General features: G+C 37.7%; 1 long non-coding RNA gene across 41 annotated transcripts in view; it reads left to right on the top strand.

Annotated features, from left to right (window-relative positions):
* The window catches only part of LOC149182346 (uncharacterized), a 71,761-nt gene that overhangs the window by 47,105 nt on the left and 4,848 nt on the right, over positions 1-19,808 (top strand). For 12 of the 41 annotated variants that reach the window (XR_016257081.1, XR_016257094.1, XR_016257084.1 and 9 more), the window contains 2 exons: positions 9,730-9,815; positions 10,101-10,476. The exons of 3 other annotated variants lie outside the window; for them this stretch is intronic. This is a non-coding gene — a long non-coding RNA (uncharacterized LOC149182346). Of the gene's footprint in view, positions 1-7,028; positions 7,806-8,014; positions 8,103-8,283; positions 8,343-8,413; positions 8,430-9,729; positions 9,816-10,100; positions 10,477-10,626; positions 10,727-19,218; positions 19,532-19,808 lie in introns of those variants that run through there. 26 more of the 41 variants (XR_016257089.1, XR_016257070.1, XR_016257072.1 and 23 more) reach the window with 19 other exon arrangements.

Genomic DNA, 19,808 nt, shown 5'->3' on the forward strand with positions numbered 1-19,808 from the left:
CAAATATAAAATGCAAGCCATTGATAAATGTTCTTGCTGTGTCTGTTAGTGGTGCCATCTTTCTTTTAGCATATGATTATTCAGACAAGTTCAAGACTGACATCAACATTGCAGAACCATTACTTGAAGAAATTGAGCGTATTGGGTCATACAATGTCATCCAAGTCATCACTGATAATGCTCCTAAATGTAAGGCAGTGGGAGAAATTATTGAGGATAAATACCCCAACATATTTTGGTCTGGGTGTTTGGTTCACACAATGAACCTTTTGATGCATGATATTGTTAAAAACAAAAACAAACAATACAAATGGATTGGTGATTTGTACAAGAGAGGCAAAGAAATGATAAAATTTATTACAAATCATAGCAATACCCATGGCCTTTTCCGCAGTCACTCAAGATTGGAGTTGTTGAAGATTGCGAGGACTAGATTTGGTAGCTATTACCTCACCTTCAAGCGCCTTTTGAAGGTAAGAGAGTCATTGGCTAGCATGGTATCAAGTCCACACTGGCAGGTATTAAAGGAAACGGCTACAAATGCACCTGATAGGCAAGGTTTTGAACAGGTGGAGGAGCCCGCTCTTGATGGTATGTTTTGGGCACGTGTGAGGCAAGTATTGGATTTCACCAAGCCCGTTTATCACATGATTCGGTTTGCAAATACAGATAAACCAGTCATTGGCGAGGTGTATGAGCAGATGGATACCATGTTGGGGCAAGTAAAAGATATTGTTCATAACAATGATACCAACTTGTATAAACTGATTCACGATTGTGTGTGTATATGGTGGGATGAACTTAATGTTCCACTACATTGCTTGGCGTATATCCTTACGCCAAAATACTACTTTGCATCTTGGTTGGGCCAACCTGCACCAGGGGGTGGGGTTAGGGTCAAACCCCATATAGATAAAGAGGTATCTACAAGATATTTTCAAGCATTAGAAAAGTTGATACCTGACAGGGAGGAATGTGCTAGTGTGCATCTTGAATTAGGCAGATACTTCAGTTACACTGGTTTGTTTGGTACCTTTCATGCAATGGAAGATAGAGACAGATTTGATGCTCTCACATGGTGGGAATCATATGGCGGCTAGGGACTTTTGCCAAAATTGGCAAAAAAATTCTCTCACAGGTTGTAAATACTTCTTCTGCAGAGAGGTGTTGGAGCACCTACAACTTCATACATAATGTCAAAAGAAACAGACTCAATGAAAACTGGGCAGAAAGCTTGGTTTATGTGCACTACAACTTGAGGTTGTTGAGTCATTACTGTGATCGGGCTTATGAGGATCCAACATATAGAGTTTGGGACAACCACCCAGAGGATAACCATGCCACCTCTACCATCCAGTAGCAATGCTCGAGTTCTGAGTCTTGTTCCTTTGTTGTCACCGCCTCCATCTACACCGTCACGTGGAGGGCATGTGCCTTCTGGTTTTGGTTGTCGGTCTGTGCAGGAGGAGACTCCTAGAAGACCACCACGACCTGCTCATACATCAGACTCTTCTCGTGGCAAGGGCCACATGAAGTAGTAGATAATAGATTTACAGTTTACTTGTCTTTTCTAGTTTCTATTAGTTTTCAACTTTTCATAATTATTGAGTCTTGACTCTTTCATATCATAATGATATTTTTGGTAAACAATATATGATTGTGACAATTTAAGTTTGAAGTTTGAAGTTGGCAATTATAACTCATTGGTAATTATTCTGAATTATGAATATGATGCTTCGTGAAAGTTGTCTCATTTCATTTCATAATTCATTTTATAACATTTCATTTCATGTTAGATATTATTTCTTTTAATGGTTAAACTTAGCTTACAAGTACAACTTTGGTGATCAATGATGATAAATGTTATATATTTAATTTTCAATTTTGAAAGCTTGAAGTTGAAACTTTAAGATGGATGCATCATGATTCACGAGACTCAATATGTTGTATGCTACTAACTTGTGGACGTGGTTGATGAAGATTATAACTTCTAGATGATTGATGTTATATGGTTCAATGATCAATCTATGTTTTTTTATATCTAATTCATCATTCTACATGTTTTTGTTGACATACATGTATCAAAATATAAAAAATATATATATTATATAAAAATTGCTCCGGGATTCGCTCCCAAACTGGGAGCTTTTGAAAATGTCGCTCCCGCACTTGTTTTCGCTCCCACTCCCCGCTTTCGCTTCCGCTCCCAGGTAACATTGTTTCTTATGAATGCCAAGACATATGGATAATGGGACACTAGCTAAAGAGGCATCATCAAATTTGGGAAGCCTCTCATCAAATTATAGGGAGGCCTATTTGGGTATCTCAACATGTTCTCAATGTTCAATGCAGGGGATAACACATGCAAATCCCAAGGAGCCATATTTCATCCATACAAATTCCAAACTGATAATAAATACAATTTATACCTTTTTAATTGTGGACTTGGCAAGGTGAGTTGTCAAATGCCTAGCCTCTCATCAAATTATAGGGAGGCCTATTTGGGTATCTCAACATGTTCTCAATGTTCAATGCAGGGGATAACACATGCAAATCCCAAGGAGCCATATTTCATCTATACGAATTCCAAACTGATAATAAATACAATTTATACCTTTTTAATTGTGGACTTGGCAAGGTGAGTTGTCAAATGCCTTCACAATGATGCTTATCTCACCTCACAAGCATCAAGTCTTCAAAGAACAAGGAGTTCGTTCTTCCAATAGAGTTCGCCTGGATGGAAAGATTTTCAAGATTGATTTTTATTCAATGTCGTGTTTTAGGAAATGGGCTTTATCCCCAACAAAGACGACAAAATCTCACACTTCCAGAGATAAAGTCCAAAAGTTCAAGTGTGGATTTATTGAGAAATCCATTAAGGCAACAACTTAGTGTTTTCTTAAATTGATTTCTCTTACGTTGACATTTTCTTGTGATGATTTCTCATTAGTTCTTTCAAATTATTATGTTCTTATTATCAAGACAAATGCCAAACAATGAAGATCACAAACAAAAAGGAGGACACAAGATGTAGGCACTTAGCCAGGGCAAAACCCTTCCTTGTGGGGAAAACCCAAAAATCTCTTCCCTTTTTCAAGAACCAAATCAAATGAGACAACCAAGACCCTTTGACCAAGACCAAGACTTTTCTCCATCCATCAAGTGAACCTCCTAAGTCAATCAGTCAAACACTAGCCCATTCCTTCATAGGGCAACACAAGTCTACTCCTAAACAAAAAACTTGTGAACAAGGTCTCTGCTCTGTCATTTTGAAGCTAATACTATACCTTCGAACCTACAATAACAAGGCTGCAACTTTTTCATACCCACAATAGATCAAAATCTTCATCCCTTTTACACGTGTGAGCTGGAATATTGTCTCCTATTTCGCTGTAGTTTTCCTTTCATTTTAGGGATTTCACATACCTTTTCTTCCATCTGCAACTTCAGGTTGAAACTTCCTTACATGGCCATCATACTAGGTCGAATGCTTGGCTATATAGTGGTTTGAATTTGCTCTTTGAGTCTGATATGAATAGTGGGTAGACTAACTTGATGGTGGAGGAGAAGATGACCCAATTACAAAAAAATAATTTCATTTTTTTGATACAAAATGCCTAATGAGGGTCTAGATCATAATGACAAGGACATAGACTCATGACTCAACCCTAGAAGCCTTCAATGGAGGCTTTGACCTAAAAATAAAGTAATAAAGCATGAAACCCATGCTAATAAATATTTTTTCTCTTATAATAAATTCTCTTCTTTCTTTTGATAAGTACATGACTCAAATACAATTATGAAGATCAATACCAGTTACATTATGAAGACCGCTACTAGTTACATTTCTCAACAGGATCTCGCGTACTCAATATGGGCCAATTGTCACCTCACCAACCCTCTTCTCACTTTTGGCCAACCCTCCTCCAGCTTAAGGGGTGGTTTGCCCTAGTAGAACTTAGGGAATATTATGGTCAAACCAAATCAAGACCCCCCTAAGGCTTCTCCTTTAGATACCACAAATCAAAGGATTGGACCATGTTGAAAAATGTAACTAAGTTCGATCTTCATAATGACATGTGTTATTGCGATTTTATGTAATTGATGCAAAGAAGAAAAATAAAATTATTATTGTAATGCTTGTCTCATGGGTTTCATGAGCAAGGAATTTTATTTTTAGTATGACTCCTATTATGAGTCCTTAGGATTGGTCATAAAGTCAAATATGAAGGACCCTTCTTGGGTATGTTACATTTTGTATGAGTCATTAAATCAGTATATAAGCCCTCCAAGACCAAGCACATAAAAACTCCTTCAAGTCGGCTACAAAATGGAGTAAATAACCTACTGAAAAAGACATGTCGGCTCAACTCTTTCAAGTCAGCTAATTATGAGCCCTTGATAAGTATATAAAGGGGAAGTTAGGGCTCAAAGGATTCTCATAGAATCCATCAAGGATCCCCTCATCCCATGTGTCTAAACTCGAAACTTCAAAAGAAATCTATGACATACTGGTAGAGTTGTATCCCGTAAGCACTATGGGAGAAGTCACCTCATTAAGGCAAGAACTCTATGTGAAAATTTGGAAGCCCTAAGTTTGTACTGCAACAACTGATTATGTTTCTCCTATTTGTTAATTACTGAACAAATTTTTTTACTGTTTCCTACAGTGAACACTGAAATGAATACATTGCAGTCTTCACTCATTAAATTAAATGCGGAAACAAGAAACTGAGCAAGAAAGAAATACACGACACATCTACACAGTTATTTTTGGACAAATATCCTCGGAAAAACCCAATGCGGGAAAACTGGTGTAGCAGCTAAGGGTTTTGATACTATGCAGTAGTAATTTCTGAATACAACCTCTGGATGCCCTCCTGGCAATCCAATATATATAATATCACTGACAGAGAGACAAGTGAGATTACCTCACACTATCACAGGAGACCTTGGTTGATCCTCATTCAGTGGCTGGATCAACCAAGGTCTCCTGTGATAGTGTGATGCCTTTGCGTTGTCTCTGCATAGCCACTACGTCAGCCCAACGTCACACTGTCTAGGGTCTGCGTCACTCTTCCCGCTTGATCGATTTGTCTTTGAGATTTTGACTCTGCTCTCCCGGTCTCACACCCTGGCTTCCAGTTACAAAAATTGATCCCTCTAGCAAATTTCAGATCTCCTCAAGGCTCTGCGCTACCTTTGTCTCAGCCTACGCTGCCTCTGCATGACCCTGCGTTAACCTCTTCTGGCTATGTGCTGCCTCTCCCAGATCTCTCTCTGCCTCCTCTGCTAGGTATTCCCGAATCAAGAGAAATCTCCAACTAGAACTATACCTGCCCCTCACTGCAAAAGATCACTTCAAATTCTCTTCCTGGCAACTGCTGTGCTTCAGAAATTTGATCTTTTGATTTCCACTCGACGTGTTCTCCAGGTGCCCATCAATGTCCTTCTTATAATCCTCTAGTTGAGAACCAACGACCCATATTAGATTCTAATCAATGGCTCAAATCATTTGGATTCAATCTCTGTCTTCTTATAGAAGGTTCACCCACAGTTAGATTAACACCCTTTAATTATTTTAATTTCCTAAGATTAGACCTAGGCACCCATTAAAAATAATTAATTATTTTAATAAAATTGTCTCTGGGTGGAATTTCCCAAAACGATTTCTAGGTATTGGAGAATGCACATGTCTATCCTCCCTGCAAATTTTGAGACTTAGAGCACATCCGATGCTACCAAAAATCAACATTCCCTCTTAGCGAGGAACGTGCTCTATTAATGCAACTTGCTGAAGCATCACTCTGACTCTGAAACATCTCCCTCTGCACTATTGATCGCTGACATCTTGTCCACCAACTACTGTGCAAATGCTGCATTTGTACTGTTATTGACAATGCCACTGCCAACACTGCATCCTTCTCCAACTGCTACTGCTATTGCATCCACAACAGAAAAGCATCCCAAATTATTGAATTGGTGTTCAACATGATGCATCTGTTGCTGGAGTTCTGATCGCTGCTATTCTCTACACTGACCCTTTGAAGCCTCTGCGCTGCTGCTGACTCGGCTCTGTGCCAACTGCACTGTTGTCAACTCTAGCTTTGCGCTACTCAGTCTCTGGAGCTCTTAGCCACTGTAACTGGCGTTGCGACACTCCTCTTTATCAACTGACCTAGTCCATCCTGCTACTATTGATCTAGGCTCTCGTAGCAAGGTATTGATCCGAGAGGTGGATTCCTCAAGGATCTTGTTGTCAACTCTAAATCTCTCCACCTCCCTCTTGGAGATTCCTGGGTTGTCATGGCGAACTCCTCCTTGATCTTCGCGGCTGCAACCTTCAGATCATGCTTCTCAGCCTTGTCCTTCTTCCTGAGAGGACACTTTGTAGCATAGTACCGAATTCATCACACCTGAAGCATTTAATCTTCGAGACGTCCTTCTTCTTTCTCTGCTGCTCCTGCTGCCCCTTGGATGCGAGGGCTGCATTCTCTTCCTCCTTGGGCTTCAATCCACTGCTGTTGTTCTCTTCAAGTTTACACTTGTCCAAGTCTCTCCTCAGCTCTTCTTGCTTAAGAGCTGCCCACATTCCATCCCAGTCTGGCAAAGTCTCCTTGCCCAAGACACTGTGGACAAGAACTTGCCACTCAGAAATTGAATTCAGGGCCAGTATTTCCTCCTCCATTATTGAGGAATTATAATATTTGGTTGTTGAACAAGATCTACTGTTTGATAATATTATGGATATGGATTTTTGTTTTAGTTTATTTGGTACATTGAGTGGGAAATTAAGCTATGTCCTAAAAACACCTGATCCCATAGGTGTAGTGGGTGAAGGCAAAGGCTGAGGTGTGGGAAAGTGCAAAGGGAGAATGTGAGTTCTCTTTTGGTTCTGGAATGTGAGTACAAAACTATATATAATTTGTTCTTTCTCATTGTAAACATGATGGTTATGTTCTCTTGTTACTTGTTTAGGTTTATGGTTATTGGTTTTTGAATAAGATGTATTTGCTGGGACAAGATTATTCTTAAGATTTTGGATAAGATATTTTATCTTTGTTTTGTAGTACTCAAAATATATTGTGTATTTAATATTTTTCATAATATTTTGTACTCTGCTTTATACTTTTCTATTTTTTGGTGTGCAGCGTTCCCTTGGTTGGCCATGGACATTTTTTGGAGTTGTAGAAGAGAGTTTGTCTCTAGTTTGTTATTTTATGTTTTGTTTTTATTATTTTTGTTGTTATTTTTAATTTTTAATTTTTAATTAATTTTTTAGTATCGTTATTTTTTTTAATATTGTTGGTGATGTCTTTTGCTTTTTTTGGGTTATTTGCTATTGTGGCTTTTATTTCTTTAGATTTGTGAGCTTGGCCATGCTAATTTATTGTTGTTGTTGTTGTTGTTTTTTTTTTTTTTTTAATTTCTTATAATTGTTTTGTGTCTTTTGTTTTTGTTTTGTTTATATTTTTATTTGGTGTACTGGGTCCGAAAATTAAGGAATTACCTTCACAACTAATAATACAACTTTAAGGCTAATGTGGAGTCTGTAGGTGTAATGGGCAAAGTCAAAAGAGGTATGTAAAAGGGGAATTTATTCGTTTGCTACTACGTAAGTATATGGTTTCATGCCTATTTTATTTTAAGTCATTTGTTGCTTCACCATTATATCATGTGTGTTTGTTGATATTTACTAGCAATACAGATTGAGAAAGGTGAATGAACATTGGTGAAACTACTGAATATTTTTTGTATGAGAGAGACACGAAGCACTATAGCAAAAGTGGAAGCAAAGGTAGAGGGTGAGTTATCTTTTGGTGCAAGATTGTATGTTCTAAAGTGAAATCTTCTTAGTTTTGATACAATGTTTGCCCATCCTCTTCGCTTATTTACCGTTTATGATTATGGGTTAATGATTTTTGGTCTTAGAATAAAATATAATTTTTATTTAAGTTAAATGCATCTTATATTATTTAGAGTTTACTTATTATTAAATGCAATTTAAATGTAGGAAACCGAAGGTTGATGAGCACTTAAACTTTGAAATATTTTTGCATAAGAGAGACTTGGAGAAGTGTGGGAAAGAGCAAAGGGAGAATGTGAGTTCTCCTTTGGTTTTGACATGGTTGTCTTCTTATTCAATACAATGGTTCTCTTCCCTCCATTATTAAGGAATTATAATATTTGGTTGTTGCACAAGATCTACTGTTGCATATAATATGATGGATATGTTATTTTATGGTTGGTTTATTTGGTGCATTAAATGGGAAATGAAGCTAGGTCCTAAAAACCTCTGATCGAAAAGGTGTTGTGGGTGAAGGCGAAGGTTGAGGTGATATGTATCCTTCCATGTATGTGCGAAAGCGTAGTTCTCCTTTGGTTGATCGAAAAGGTGTTGTGGGTGAAGGCGAAGGTTGAGGTGATATGTATCCTTCCATGTATGTGCGAAAGCGTAGTTCTCCTTTGGTTGTGGCATGGTTGTCGTCATGTTTCAATACAATGGTTCTCTTCCCTCCTCCATTATTGAGGAATTACAATATTTGGTTGTTGCACAAGATCTACTATTGCATAATATGATGGATAAGATGTACTTTTATGATTCTGGGTTTATGATTTTTGGTCTTAGAATAAGATGTACTTTTATTTAACTTAAATGCATCTTATATTATGTGAGATTTACTTATTTATCTAAACATAAGTAAATGAAGATTGAGGAGGAAAAAAGTAGGAGAAAAGGTAGACAGTGAGTTATCTTTTATGATTCTGGGTTTATGATTTTTGGTCTTAGAATAAGATGTACTTTTATTTAACTTAAATGCATCTTATATTATGCGAGATTTACTTATTTATCTAAACATAAGTAAATGAAGATTGAGGAGGAAAAAAGTAGGAGAAAAGGTAGACAGTGAGTTATCTTTTGGTGCATAACTCATGTATGATGTACCATGAAATCCTCCTTGTTCTGAGAGATACAGTGTTTCCACCTTCCTCACCAATTTAGGGTTTGTTATTTTTGGTCTTAGAATAAGATCTACTTTTATTTAAGTTAAATGCATCTTATATTATTTGGGATTTTACTTATTAATTAAATGCAATCTAAATGGTCCACATGGGGTAGCTCAAGCGGCAAGGGCCGTGGAAATGAAGTCTCACCGAACCGGAAGTCTTGGGTTCAAATCTTGGGCTACCCCTCCCCCGTAGAGGGGTACATAATGGACATGTAAATCGGAGAGTCCCGCCCCAGCTTACAAAAAAAAATGCAATCTAAATGTAGGAAAATGTTGAGGAGCACTTTGAAACTTTTGAGATATTTTTGCATAAGAGGGACTTGGAGAAATGTGGGAAAGTGCAAAGGGAGAATGTTAGTTTTCTTTTGGTCTTGGCATGGTTATCTTCTTGTTTAAATACAATGGTTCGTTTCCCTCTTCCATTATTGAGGAATTATAATATTTGGTTATTGCACAAGACACGCTGCATAATTTTATGGATATGGATTTTTGTTTTCGCTTATTTGGTATTTTGAGTGGGAAGTTAAGCTAGGTCCTAAAAACCCCTGATTCCATAGGTGTAGTGGTTGAAAGTGAAGGTTGAGGTGATATGTATCCTTCCATGTATGTGAGAAGGCGAAGGTTGAGGAGATATATATTGTTCCATGTCTGTTTATGTAAATTCAAGGGATCTTCCATTATTTGTGATTTATCTAATTATTGAGACAATGCAATGCAGGTAATGCAGTGTAGAAAGGATGCCTTAGTAAAGTGCTAAACTATCTTTGTGAGACATTATTGAGGAGTGTAGAGGCAAAAGTGGAGGTGAGTTTATTTTTGGTACAAAATCCATGTATAATTTGTTCTTTCTCATTGTAAACGGGATGGTTCTTTTCCCTCATTACCTTTTTATGATATTTATGTTTATGTTTATGATATTATGTATTTTCTGTGGCATAAGATTATTCCTAAGATTTTAGATCTTTGTCTAAGATTTTTGATAAGATATTTTATCTCTGTTTTGTAATACTTGCAATATTTTGTGTATTTAATATTTTTCATAATATTTTGTAGACTCTATTTAATATTTCTTTATTTTTTGGTGTGCAGGCTTCCTTTGGTTGGCCATGGACACTTCTGTCTCTAGTTTGTTATTTAGTTTTTTTTATTATTATTTTTGTTATTTGTTATTTGTTATTTTTTATTTTAATTTCTTAGTACCATTAACTTTATTTTAGGTACGGTTGTTGATGTTTTTTGCTTTTATTTTTGGTTATTTTCTATTGTGGATTTTATATTTTTACATTTGTGAGCATGGCCATGCTTTTTGCGGTTTATTTGGTTCAATGGGTCAGAAAATTAAGGAATACCTTAACAACCCATAATGCAGATATAAAGCTAATGTGGATTCCGTAGGTGTGATGGGCAAAGGCAAAGGAGGTCTGTAACAGGGGAATTTACTTGTTTATGGGCAAATACAAGAGAGGTATGCATGGTGGAATTTACTCGTTTGCTACTAGATAAGTATATGGTTTTATGCCAATTTTACTTGTGGTTTCATGCTTATTTTAATTTAAGTCATTTGTTGCTTCACCATTATATCATGTGTGTTTGTTGATATTTACATGCAATAAAGATTGAGAAAGGTGAACGAGCATTGGTGAAACATTGGTGAAACTACTGAATATATTTTTGTGAGAGAGACATGGGGCGCTATAGCAAAAGTAGAAGCAAAGGTAGAGGATGAGTTATCTTTTGGTGCAACACTGTATGTTCTTTAGTGAAATCCTCTTAGTTTTGATACAATGGTTGTCCATCCCCATCTCTTATTTAACGTTTATGATTATGGGTTTATGATTTTTGGTTTTAGAATAAGATGTACTTTTATTTAAGTTAAATGCTTCTTATATTATTTGGGATTTACTTATTTATATAAATGTAGGTAAACGAAAATTGAGGAGGAAATAAGTAGAAGTAAAGGGTGCAGAACTCATGTATGCTCGATCGTGAAATCCTCCTTGATTTGATAGATATAGTGGTTCTCCACCATCATCACCAATTTAGGGTTTGTTATTTTTGGTATTAGAATAAGATGAAAGTTGCTACAAGATGGTGGGGATGAGGAATATCACCTCACTGATGATGGCCCAATCAAGTTCAAGAACATAATTTATGTGCCAATGAAATAAAAGGCTCATAATGAAGGAGTTCCATGCCAAACCTTATTCAACCCATCAAGGGTACCAAAAGATCCTCATAACCATTAAAAAGTTCTATTGTTGGCCAAATTTGAAGAAAGAAGTGGTTGATTTTGTGGCCAAATGCATAGAATGCCAACAAGTAAGTGCTGAGGGCAAGCATCCAACAGGTTTGTTGCAACCCATTCCCATTCCAAAATGGAAATGGGAGGTAATATCCATGGATTTTATCATAGGTTTGCCTAGAACCTCCAAGCACAACATGATGCTATCATGATGGTGATTGACAAGTTGAGCAAGGTGGCACAAATTTTCATAAAAGAAATCATCAGACTGCATGGTATCCCCAAGAAAATTATTTCAAACTGAGAAGCTAAGTTCACTTCAAGATTTTGGAAGGAACTGTTTGCAAGTTTGGGGACCAAGTTGGCATTTAGTACAACATATCATCCACAATCAGACGAGCAGACGGAGAGGACAAATAGAATCCTCGAGGATATGTTGAGTATGTATGTAATGCATCAACCCAAGAAGTGGGAGGAGTACTTGTCACTTGTAGAGTTTGCATACAACAATGGATACCAAGAATCCATAAAAATGAGTCCATTTGAGGCATTGTATGGGAGGAGTTGCAATTCTCCTATCAGTGATCCAGTGAACATGGTCTGTATTGGGTTAATATGCTTAAGGAAATGGAGCAATAAATTCAGATTATCGAACATAATCTGAAGATGGCACAAGATAGGTAGAAAATCTATGCAGATCGGCATAGGGTGCATAAAGAGTTACAAGTTGGGGAACACATTTACTTGAGAATCAAACCCAAGAAGAGTTCCTTGAAGACCGGGTCATGTGCCAAGTTGGCACCATGATATTGTGGGCATATGAGATCCTTGAAAGGATTGGACTAGTGACCTATTGCCTGGCTTTACCTCCATTAGTTAAAGTTTATGATGTTTTCTATGTCTCTTTCTTTAAGAGATATGTGCAGGATTTTAATCATGTGATTGATTGGTTTGTGCTATAGGTGGAACTAGACGGCGAGTTTCAGCCAAAGCCATTGTGCATTCTAGACCAAAGGAATCTCATGCTCTGGAATCGAGCCATAGAGCAAGTCAAAGAGAAAGTCATAGTGTAGTGGAAGCACTTTGGGCTAGAGGAAACCACTTAGGAGATGACTAATACCATGAAGTCTATTTATCCATTTTTGTTTGTTGGTTGAAGCAAATGTATATATGACTTTAAATATTGTATAAAGCTCCATGAAACAATGTGTGTTTTATTTTGTTTTTGGTGTTGCATATGAGCAAAAGAACATTGAGGGCGGTGTTCCCTAAGGGGGGAGGGTTTTGTGACAACCCAACCCGAGTTTCCTCATGAAAATTTCAATGTAAATATTTGTACAAGAAAATTAAAATTGGGCTGAGTCAAGGGCTACGGATTCTAGAGCCGAGGAGGTTGCTTGCTTGGGGTAGTCAAGGGTTCCTTGTGCGAGAAATCTAAGTTGTTATGCCAGCCATTAAAGGCTGGTTGGTATGTTTAATGAATTGGTTTTTTTGAAGTTAATTTGTTTGCAAGAGAAGTACACAAGCCCATGTTGCCTTGGAGAACCAAGGCAACAAGGACAAAAATTAATGAAATTCAATGTGTTAGCGGTTAGGACAGTGATAGTCAAGCACTGCGTAAGAGAAGGAAAAGAAGGTAGTTCAACCTCATTGGTGGACTCACTTAAACACACACTTGAGGATTCATTCATTCATTCAACCAAATCCATCCAATTTCGAGCAACATTCTACAGAGAACAGAGTCGAAGAGAAGAGAAGATAGTGACAACAATTCGGTTGGCATGACTGGCATGAAGATGGTCTATCCCTGGTGAGGAACAATGCCCCTCGAGTCCCTGTAAAGCCAAAGGGTGGATATTGTCTTTCTCTGGATTCCCTTATGGTGTGGGTGGAGGATTGTGCCCTTGGACTCGTGGAGGGAGGACCTCTGAAGCCTTTCTTACTGTGATGTTTACAGTGGGTTTTGGATTCCCTATATGTTATTGGATGACTGAATCGCTGGTGGGTGGTGGAGGTCCTCTAGAGTCCTTGTTTTAGTGGGCAATTGGTGTTTTAATCCTTTGTGCAAGCCCCTCAGAGTCCGAAATCTGGCTCGGGGTTGATAGTTGCAAGTGAGCTTTGGCTACAACTATGTATGATTAGGTGGAGAGTCCTTGTCCCAGACTCAGATGCCCATGATAGATAAGATAAGTGTTCCTTCTTATACTTGCAACTTTAATGAATGAATGCCTCTTTTCTGGTTGAATGATGGTTGCATTAATCAAGGAATGCTTGTGATCATTTTGTTTACATCCCACTGTAATCTGGTTTGGAAATAGGGAACTTCGGTTAAAGACATTGATATCTATTTTACAGTGATAATTTGAAGGGAAGGAGACCCTGTTAAATGGTTCTTGTGACTGTGATTTCCTCTCAGTGCTCTGAATGCAAGGAGGCACACACACACACACACACACACACACACACACACTAGTGTCAGAGGCACTGAGTGTGTTTCTATTATGCTGTTGGTGTGGGTGAGCATTGGTAAGGGCATCACGACCTTCGTTCTCTGAAAGAAACATTCTCTTCACATCTCACATAGAATTCAAGAGGGATTGAAGAGATATGAAACTGGTGGCAAACCGTGTAATGGCGGGGTGCACCAACTCTTTGTTGTTGGTGAATCTTCTCATCAAGCTAAGCACATATGCATGATTATATATAAATTTTGTAATGCTTTTGGATGACTCAACAATATCTTTGACAAAGGAAATTTCCCCTATGTCCTGCAACATCAAATCAATACAGTGTGCAGCACAAGGTGTCCAAAATAAAGTAGGATGCCTGTCCATAAGCATCTTGCCAGCAACAACATAATTTGCAGCATTGTCCGTTTTGACTTGGACAACATTTTTTGCACTCACCTCCAAAATAAACACATCCAACAAATCACATAAAGTTCTTGCATCTTTGATTTGTGCAGATGCATCAACAGATTTGATAAACATAGTCCCCTTGGGACAACTAACCAAGAAGTTTATAAGGGTTCTCCCCTTTTGGTCAGTCTAACTATCTGACATCACAGTGACTATCTGACATCACAGTGCATCCTGTTTGTGCCCATGATTCCCTAAAATCCTCCAATCTTTTGGTGCAGTCAAGCTTTTCATTTTGAAGAATCTGGCCTCTCATGTCATGATAAGAAGGGATTTTGTACCCTGGGCCAACAATTGAAATAACATCAACAACAGGCTGGAAAAATGGATTATTCCTTATAATGCTGAAAGGAATATCACTCCAAAAGAGAAATTTTGCCAGCAACTTGTCAGCTTGTTCTTTCTCAGTTTTTTTTTTTAGCATTGAACTGATAGATGGCTGTGAACCAAGTGTGGTTCGAGGAACAAAAAATGATTAGGCAGCTACCGGGTTGGTTGATGCTACAGTAGAACCACTGCCACTTCCTTGTTCAGCTGACTTTTTTAGTTGCCTCTTCATTTCTGCTTTGGCCTCTCTAGTGTGGTCTAAAGTTTCATGGCTCTTCAGATGAGTTTAGGATTTGCCTCTGTGCAAGGCCCTACATCAAATCCAGGGATTTGTGCAAGGTGATACTTCAATCTGTACACCCCCTCGGACATATGGTGCCCACAAAACTTGCAAGACAAGTTTATTCTATCATTTGGAGCATCAAGTTCACCAAATTCCCAGAAAAGGTCCAATTTCCTTGGCATGTTTGATTTTGAACTTTGAAGTTAAAAGCTTGAATGGTGTTTCGGTGAACCTATGGGAAAATAAGGATTACAATTTAGTATTTACAAGTTACAAACTTACAATTTAGTATTTTACTATTTACATTGTACAAAAACTAAAAAAAAATTACATACAATTTAAGAAACCCCATTCCAAACCCAACCAAAAAAACTAAAAAAAAAATACATTGGACAAATGTCAAAAACCCCATTCCAAACCCAACTAAAAAAACAAAAAAAAAATTACATTGGACAAATGTCAAAAACCCTATTCCAAACCCAACCAAAAACATAGAAAAAAACAAAAACAAAGTTACACAACAACGAAAACACAACATTGGTGCCCATATCGGTTTTATGGAGATAATGTGTCTCCTCCTTAGCTCACTCTTCGATTTTCTCCTCCAGTTAGTTGATTCAGCTCTAAAATCTCCAAGTCTCCAAGTCTCCAAACCCTAGCGTGCCTTCTGTTGTCCAAATGACCAAAAAAAATCGTGTTTTTCCCTTTAAACACGTGCTGCCCGACGGGCCCGCAATTTTTACCGAAAAAATCGGGGCTTTTTTTATTTTTTATTTATTTTTAATTATGGCCCAATTTAATCGTGGTTTTGAAAAAATCGCGATAAAACGATAATATCGCGATTTTTTCCTGATTAGTGCAACACTGGTCCCAACCATCTTTTGCATTTTGTGATATTATTTTCTGTTGCATGTGGCCATGATATGCTTTTATCAAGCATATCATTTCTTTTAGCTGCATCAACCTTTGGGGCAACATTTCCAAGCTCAGCCCAAACATGGGGACAAGGGCAGTGGGTGTACCATAGCTTTGTGGAACCAGTGGTCATGTGGACCCAAAGAGGGAAGATGATGAAATAAGGAATGTAATGTGCAGAGGGGAGTGAAAAATGTGAAATGGGAAAATGGGACTGTGGTACCAAAATTTGGGTTTCCAAGTAGTAGTGCCCATCTTGAAGCTATAAGTCAATTGGGGAGATCCCATGGGACTAGGGTTGAGGATTAAATCCCCATTTAAGGTGAAGGAGCAAGACTATAGTTAAAACCCTTCCTTCTTCCAAGTCACCCAATAATCCGTACCCAATGTGCGCAAGGAAAAACAAGAATAAGCACCCGATTGCACAATGAAAAACATACCTTTAGGATTGGATGGACCACCTTCAAACATATGTTCTTGAAAAGTGGGCGAGGGCACATATGCCTGGCTCAGGAAGTGGAGATCAACTGGTACAATATATCGACTACACAAGTGGCTATCAGGGGCTGTTGGCTACTGGTTGAAGACAAATGTGGAAGACAATTTTTCCTGTTGGGTCATCCACTTGTGGTGGGTAACAATACCCACTATAATTTCTGAGTTTAATTGGTTTTCTGAGTGAGACATTTTATGAAACAATTTGAAGAAACGTTTTCTTATTGTGTCATCCAGTTGTGGTGGGTAACAATACCCACTGTAATTTATGAGTTTAATTGGTTTTCTGAGTGAGACATTTTATCAAACAGTTTGAAGTCATACTGCTGTACGTGCTCATTTCATAATTTGTGTCATAGTCCAATTATATAGTATGAAATTTGCTCATGAAAACACTTTTAAAACAACCACATATCATTCATGTAATAGCCATAAATTATTTAGATCACAATTGTGTGCAAATAAAGGAGCATCTTCAAATTTAATGACTGGAAATGAATTGATACATACAATATTTAGCCTCTAACTAAATACATATCAGAGTTTGCAAACTTGGAGAATGGTATAAAGGAACCTAATATATATATGTATATCGCTTCAGGAAAGCAACTCCCAATACAAGATCAATCTCTGTATAATATCAGCAGGTTGTGCAAGAGGATAAGGAATTGGTATACATGCACAAGAAACTCCAACAAGAGGATACCCACGAATCCTTTATATTTTATAGCAATCTTCAGCAGTGAGATGTCACTCGACCCACAAAACAGAACACAATCAATCCTCGATAAAATGAACTCGACCAGTAGAATGTAGAGAGGGTTTTGACCCAAACTATAACAAACTAGACCTCTTGGTAACCATAACTCGGATAGCCAAACATTAGTAACTTGTCCCCACAAATGATAAACTTGTTCAACAGAAGAAAGAAGGGAATCTCATCCCTTTCAGCAGAGAATTTGTACCACTAAAAGAACACTGTACTCGGCTCTTTATTAAATGATAAATATGCTGCCTTCCCCACAAAATATGACCAACAAGGAATGAGAGGTAGCTCGACCTTGGAATACAATGAACTTGGCCCTCATTACGTTGAGAACCTCACCCTCTTTAAAGGGTATGCCCAACCTCCCCAAGAGATGAGAGAAATCCCATATTAGAAAAATAAATCCACTGATAACTTTGAGGGTTTACTTCTTTGTGCAGGTACCTTGTCCTTTTAGAAATGCAATGGCGAAATCACGAAGTCTCTCCAAACCAAGTAGGGTGTATAGTTTCAACACCAAAGCTAGCAACGACGGTTAGGGTTTCCCAAACCCCAAGCTTCTTTGAAAAAGCTCTAAAAAAACTTATTTTTTCAAATTGCAAGTGATAGAACAAATTGCAAGTGAGAGAATGAGGAGAGACTCTTCACTTTTCTCTTTTTATAATTTTGTGATGGTCACTTTTGCTCACATTTTACCTTTTATAATCTCATAAAGTAGTAGGGTGTATAGTTTCAACACCAAAGCTAGCAATGATGGTGAGGGTTTCCCAAACCTTAAGCTTCTTTGAAAAAGCTCTCAAAAAACTTATTTTTTCAAATTGCAAGTGATAGAATGATGAGAGACTCCTCACTTTTATCTTTTTATAACTTTGTGATGGCCACTTTTGCTCACATTTTATCTTTTATAATCTCATAAAGTCACTTTAGAATTTTTTCACGTTATAAAATGAAAGTGACTTTTCATTAGCCGAGCATATGCCCCCATTTTCATTCTTTAAGCATTTATAATGTTTTTCCTGCTTGAATCATGTCTTTTTATTCTCTACCTTAGCCTACGAAAACTTATTAGGCTAGTGGATCATTTTCTTGTATCTCCTAAGCGGTTGGGGACATTACGAATCTCGAGACCAAGCCTTCTACTTAAAAGACTAGCAAAATTAATTGCTGGTTTTCGAATGCAAGGAACTCCTACATAAGGAAAACTAACAGATCCCGTAAGAGCTTCACTGAACTCAAATTGTGCGAAGGCAATGCTATAATGGGATGCGAACCGACCAAGTTTATCATCATCTGTTGCATCATGTATTGGCTTTCATGGCAGAATAGAGCCATTACAAATGACAGTATAACAAAAAACTCTTCCCAACGTCTCGATAACAAAAAATATTATTCCAATCAATCCATATTATGCTTCCCTCCAACCATTTATAACAAAGTTGAGCAAACTTAACAGTGAAATTTCTTGGGGAACAACATTAAAGTTCTGAAAACATTTATAATATGGTGCACAACCTTAACAATCAGGTTTCCCAAAATCACCATTTCATTTGTTTATCGTTGTTAGTTTGATTGTGTTCATATACTTTTGTTTCTAAGGTTTTGTGTTTATTCATTGTGAGTAGGCTATCTCTATTAAGCAACTTAACAGGAAATAAATGCTAGGAAAGAAGAAATTGTGGCAAAGCAGCATGGAAATATCTGTAGAAAAGGAACAATAAATGATGCAAACCAAGAGTAGTAGGAAGAGGAGTTGTTATGGTGTCGTAACCATCATTACAAGACCATGATCAAGGTCGAGCCTCAAGAAAGAAAATTTGCACTGAACATGAAATCTCCCTATATATCTTCAACCTTTTCGAGCAACACAGACCTGACGTGATACAAAATGGCATTGAATCACTTTGATAATAATAATCAAAAGATATCACATTGATATACCCACCCCAACTTGATCTCATGCAACTCGTTCATTCAATGGACACCCAAAATAGGATCCCACAACAATAACACACACTGGCTTATTTGGAAGTCTTTGAATAATGCCATGTCAAAAGACAATATTCTGAAAGATGTGTACCTTGCGAGTACTATTCTCCATTAGATATTTTTGGTCTTTAAATCTGCAAGAGTTGATGATGTACTCATGGACTCACATTTGCTAGGTTGCATTCACGGAGCGTTTCACCATTATTGCAAGTAGGACTGAATTCCATCCAGTTATCTATCTCTCCTGATAAACATCTCTTGTATGTAAATCGCAGGGATACAAAGATTCCAAGCCTTGACCATAGGCAAGGGTCCTCAGAAAAGCTTCTATTGTTGGTCTGGCTGATGAGCTCAATCGCCACTGGTTCTGTTAATGAATTCCTAGAGAAAACAACAGAGCTGAGCTTCAAAGAAGCCAAGCTGTTCGTTATTTCTCTGGAAAGCATATTGTGGGAAAGATTCAGAGAATTAAGGACTTCCGTAGAACAGAGGGTGGAGGGAATGACTCCTGTGAGCTATTGTATGCAAGATTAATGGAAGACAGAAACTTAGTGTCCAATCTGACCTGGTATGGGTCCTTCTCATAAGGTACAGTTCCAGTTAACGTCAATTTTTGTCAACCGCGAAGCATGTCCAATCTCTGCTGGCAAGTTTCCTGAGAATCCATTCCTTTGCAGATATAATCCAGACAAATTTCCTGCATTTGCAATTGCAGGAGCAATCTCCCCCTCAAAAGTGTTGAAGCTAAAATCCAGCATCGAAACATGTGGGAACTCCAATTTTCCCTGGGAATTCTCCCTTTCAGTTTAATCTTAGTCACATGAAAACACAACATACTCTGACAGTTTCCTCACGACTGAGGGAT

This window comes from Pinus tabuliformis, chromosome 3_2 (assembly GCF_031772625.1).
Source record: "Pinus tabuliformis cultivar Carrire ecotype Pingquan chromosome 3_2, CPIR1, whole genome shotgun sequence".
Taxonomy (NCBI): Eukaryota; Viridiplantae; Streptophyta; class Pinopsida; order Pinales; family Pinaceae; genus Pinus; species Pinus tabuliformis.